Genomic DNA, 6,142 nt, shown 5'->3' with positions numbered 1-6,142 from the left:
CAAAAGAGATGAAGTTCAAGGATCTGAAGGTGGGACTGGGAGGAAACCCAGCAGACGTATTTTGAGTCCATAGTTAGAGAGGATGGACAGCAACTGAAAAAGGTAGCAGGAACTGAGGTAAAGGAGCACAAAGCTAAGGGCCAAAAGGGAAGATGCACACACCTTAAGTAATGTCTACAGTGCATCACGTGAGGCACACTGACGGCTCTAAAATGGAAACTACAAGTGCTGAAGAGATGAAAAGATAGACTGCAGTTTTGACTAAAGAGAGAGATTACGGCCACTGAGACGAAATAAAAGAGGAAAAAGAGAGAAATATGAAAACTTTATGATGCTTACTCTTTGTCAAAAGTAATTTATTTACAGTCGAAGAGGAATCAAACCAGGCAAAAAAAAAAAAATAATAATAATAACAAAAACCTTGAACACCTCGATCACGAAATATTTAGACTAACTAGTAACCACAACTCAAACAGGTGTGTGACGCATGATATACGTAGCGCCACTGTCATTTATCTTCGCGTAATTTCTTTTATTCTTTTTTTCTCATTGTTTTCGAATCATACTTTTTCCATAAAGCGAGAGGATTGTCTAGGGAAATGAATGAGAGGGAACGCTGATGTTTACAATTTCAGAATCATAATAAACCTCGTCATTTTTCTTCATGTGACCTTCCAACTCAAATTAATTGCCGCTAAGCACACATCAAGGACAGAATCCCGTGGAATAATTATGTTTTGCTGTATTTGTCCCTGAACACTGAGCGTACTGCGCAAGTGCTACATAGCCTACGCTATACAGATGCACATTGCATCTTTATTTACATGCTTTGTATTTCGGTGAACGGTGCGACCTTTCGACAGCTGTGGCCGAATTCTGTACAGGAAATAATTGTCCCACGCCTACTTACATCTGTTTATTAAAATCCCCTTCCGCTTTGGATGGACCTGACCGACAATAGCAGAATATAGGTAAAGCATGTTCAGTTTATCTCTCAATAAGATAAATACAGAAGAGCTGCTATTTGTAAATTGGATGCTCAGAATTTGGTTACTTTTTTCCACTACTTACGGCTAGTCTTTTTCAGGAATAAAATACAACATATGCCTCTTATATAAGCATGCACCATGTTCCAAGGCAAAATAACTCCTAGTAGAGGGTTGAAGATCAAAGTTAAAGGGAATTAGTTTAAAATATTGGAACAGCCTCTCCATCTGATGTATTTCATCGCGCTATTAGGTCACTATTCCAAATAAGGTCATCCTCGCTGCTCTGAGCGGTGGGATAGTAACCAAATGCTTGTGTGTGTGTAGTTGGGGTTAAGGTTGTTTCAGTCTACCACATGGCATTCGAACTGTAAAACTACATTCAGTGTAGAACATTGCATAAAAGGAAATAAATAATCCTGGTTTTTCAGCACCCGTGGGAAAAGTTAAGATCGGAAGACGATTGTGGAGTTTGAAACTTAATGAAATAGAGACGAAATGGGTTAGGTTCTGCAGCTGCAAATAAAAGAAGTGCGTGTAATGTGACTGAGAGATGTATTTCTTGTGCTTTCCGGCACTGTTAGTTCTTGGAAGAATGAGTTTATAGACCCGAGGAATTTGCAGCTGAAGTAAAAAGTAGCGGAAGAAGAAAAACAAGAAACTGTGTCTATGGTCTATATAGGTATGGGAAAGATGCGAATGAAAATTTATAATTTACAATCTAAAAGTGTTTGGATGGTATATATAAGGCGATTTTGCTATGTAATCTAGACGTAAAAGAACTGTAATAGAGAGACCCTCATGGAGATACATTCATATATGGATTTTACCACTGGAAAATTATGGGAAATAGGGGAATATGTTGATGTGCCTATTTAGGAAAGAGAAGTTAGCCAGCAAAAGAATCTGATAGAACATGAATGAGTAGATGATAATAATAAAGAGACAGGGTGGAGATATATCTCGCCATTACTTATTTGAACCAGGAGTGAAAATCGAGTGAGGTTTCAGTGTAAATGGAAGGCTTAAGAATGTGACCATAAAGGTATTAACATGAAGGAATTTGATATAGAGAAGGCAAATGTGGCATAACCGATAATGGCAAAAAACTTGCCCGTTATTGAAGATACTAAGTAAGTAAAGCAGACGGGGATTTTAATATCTCCAAGGATGGTGTTGTTAGGGCTTTTGGGATTTTTGTTGGCATAGAGCCACTGAAAAAAAAGAAAAAAAATATCAAAAACAGAAATAGAGGGCTTTGGAAATGGACAATGGAACAGAGATGTGAAGAATTTAAAACACTGAGGAAAACAAGTTCGAAGGAAAAAAACAACAAAGATAGATTTGCTTGAAGTCATTTGGAATAATAATGAAATTTACATTCAGGAAAATCTTGGCAGACTTCCAAGAAAATTTGGAACAAATTCTGAGGAAAATATTATGGGGACAAAAGCTTTCCAAGGCGAGTCTTTAACGGTTATGAAAAAATAAAAGAAAAGATATAAAACAAGCTACTAACTGGCGTCTATAATCAATTTTCGTTGTGCTGAGTTGGATCTAGTTGGCAACGAACTTCATTTGGCGGCTGAAGCAACCAGGGGCTAGAAGCCCCAAGCAACTTTTAGTAGTAAGGAAAAAGGCAACCTAATCAGAAGAGACATAATTCTTTTAATTTACAGGGCAATATGGATTCATTCACCTCTTCAAGTTCATAAGTGTGCACCATTTGCATTGTTCTATGAAACATCCTGTTGTTTCATTTACTACGTTAAGTTAGTATTTCAGTGGTCAGTTTAATTTATGAAATCATTTGAAAGTATTCTGTAGCCTTTCTCTTCGATACTCTTTCTATTTTTTAGAACTTAGCAATTATTGTATTAGTTTCACACGCCTTTCTCTCCGCCCATAACGAGTCACGTGAAACTCGCCATGACCTTCCCAACGGCGTACATTATCATTTGAAAATCATAAGAGAGAGAGAGAGAGAGAGAGAGAGAGAGAGAGAGAGAGAGAGAGAGAAATAACTAAAAAAAATGGTGAAAGGCATAAGAAAGTAGTGTCGTTCCGACCCTGGTCGTATGGCTGGAAGTGGTATTAAAAACATAAAGAATTCCATCCATGTTGAATTATAGGTCCGGTGAGATCTGTCATGACCTGACTCGGAAAGTATGCTGCCAAGCACCGAGAATTTGCGTGACCGACGAAAGCTGTTTATGTGATAAGCGTTTTAAATATTTCTATGAGTATGTATTGACTCGTGTACCCCAAACCCAAAGAGTTGGTTTCGCGGGAATGTCTATTTGTTGAATTATATATATATAATATATATATATATCTATATATATCATATATATATATATATATATATATTTATATGGTATATATATAATGTCATCTACTGGTCATTTCTTTACCAGATATGTATACGAATGAAACTGTAACAGCCACAATGCCCTCTTAACTTCTCGAATTTGTCGAAAGTTGAGAAGTTATGAGGGCCTTAAGGTTACTATAACACACACACACACACACAAATATAGAGGGCCTTAGGGCTACTATAGCACACACACACACACACAAATATAAGAGGGCCTTAGGGCTACTATAACACACACACACACACACACACAGACATATATATATATATATATATATATTATATATATATATATATATATATATATATATATATATATATATATTTGTTTGTGTGTTGGAATGAGTGTATATGCGCAGGCGCGTTTGTGTGCGGCGTCTTCTCAACCGGGTAGCCAAAGCATAAGGCGTTGCGCAACGCAGAGCCGAATGCATTCTAATCGTTAACGGGTGAAGAATGACACAGTTCCGAGCACAGAACGAAGAACACTTTCAGCCACGCAAGGGCGAAAGGAGGGTCCAGCGGCGTCCCACGAATAACTTCGGCGTGATGAGTCCCTCCTCTTCTCTTTCTGTACTCCGAGGGGCGTCACCGAGTAGCCATCCCTAACACGTACCAATTCCTCTCCCATTTTCCCCATTCGTAATGCAGGAGTGTTCAGGGCGAAGAAGAGTAAATGTAAAGGTATTCTACAGAAATGCCTTTCTACTTCTCGAGCGGTGGTTAGAGTGAGGGCGGTTAGTTCTAATGTCAGATGCCGGAGAAACCTCCTCCTATGGCATTTTAATGCAAATCAAAGGCGTATTCCAAGTATCGCCACTCCGGCAGATTTGAGACTCATTTGCAATGTAGACGGTGGATACTTTTTTTTATTTCTATTCTCTTGCATACCAGAGAAATGTGGATGGGTTTTACAGCGACCATCAAAATTCTTGCGATCGCATCAAAACTTTCAAAACTTTCTCTGCAAGTGGCATTAAAGAGAATTCTTCTTTGTCATCATTATCACTGACGTTGCTTTTATGTTTCGAAATCTATTCGGAATATGGGAACGTCTTGTTGTTAAAGCCAATCTTTCATATCTGGGTTCCTCTTGTTTTGTATCCTACTCTCGACATGTTATGGACGAGTTTGGTGCCACAGATACTGATGAGAAGCTTCGTGCCGAACATTCTTAAATGTACACACAAACACACAGATATATATATATATATATATTATATATATATATATATATATGTATATATATATATATATATATATATATATATATTACTACCAAGTGCTATATCTCATTTGTAGGAACGGTCTCGTTTGCAACTAGGCAATCAGACTTTAAGGATGATATTGGCAGCCATAAGCCCACCATAGTGGACTCACCATTAGCTGATATCAGAAGGTATTGTAGGAGTAGAGCAGTTTTGAGGCATCCACTTCCGATTATCATCCAATTAGCATCCGCATTATATAGATTCATGAATCCTAAATATGCTTTGGCGAAATATTTTTGAACACCACTAGAATTAACATATTTTCTATGAGGTCAAGCCAGTTAACAAAATGTCGGTTAATGTAAATGAAGCTATTAGTGTTTCTTTGTATGTTCAACAGAAGGTTAAGTATTTTTCGGTAAATACCGTGTGGTTAGCTCTGCCTCCAAGCAAATTCTTGCGTATTGTTTGTAATTGACGAAGAACGATATTGCAAAATCTTGATGTGACAGGGAATTTCCAAATTTGTGTTTTCATTCGATAACAGCTGAAATTGACGAATAGATCAGCAATCGACACTGAAAATGGCATTTGTATATATATATATATATATATATATATATATATATATATATTATAATATACATACATACATACATACACATACACGCACACACACACACGCACACACACACAAACACACACACACATATATATATATATAACATACAAACATACATATATATATATATACGTATATATATATATACATATATATATATATATGTATGTATGATGTAGAATATATATGTATATAAATATATATATATATATATATATATAAATATATATATATATATATATATATAATATATATATATATATATATATACACATCTGTATATATGTTTGTATATATGTAAAAAATGGAACTGTTTGAATAAAGTCGATCTGTAATAAGCGGAAGAAAACAGGGCTTAGAGGGCTATTCGTATATTCAAAAAGAAGTTTTTCATATCACCTATTAACGACACAGGACATTAATAGCAATCTTAGTATTTTGTTTACATCTGTATTAGATCCGAAAGTAAAACGCGGAATATTTTCAAGAGTCTAAGTTGGCTTAAGAATATCTTGATCTATAAAAGCAACATGAAACGTATTGAAAATTGATGTCTAGATGTTGTCCAAAGGCGAAAATAGATCTAACGCCTCAAAACAGTGAACTATCAAAATACTTGGATGATTGTTAATAGTATTAACATTCACTTTAGCACAGTCCCTCTGTTGCTATTGCTTATCTCATAGATTTCAGAAATCAAATAGAAACGGCAACTCTGATGACAATTGTATAAGTAGGTAACTACTAGTAATACTAGTAGTAATATATATGTTCGTTGCCATTAAAATTTCCAATTAGATTATTGGTTATTCGCTAAGGATCACTTGAACAAAAAAGAATCCACGAGCAAAAATCCATCTGTAACAAATAAATTTGTTAAGTTATTTTTTCAATACTTTTTCATCATTTTGGATTTGTTTTCTATACAGTGGCGGATCTAGAAATC

The sequence above is a fragment of the Macrobrachium nipponense genome, chromosome 3 (assembly GCF_015104395.2).
Source record: "Macrobrachium nipponense isolate FS-2020 chromosome 3, ASM1510439v2, whole genome shotgun sequence".
In the NCBI taxonomy this organism is placed as follows: domain Eukaryota; kingdom Metazoa; phylum Arthropoda; class Malacostraca; order Decapoda; family Palaemonidae; genus Macrobrachium; species Macrobrachium nipponense.
The sequence above is the reverse complement of the archived record's forward strand: the minus strand, read 5'-3'. Positions refer to the sequence as shown.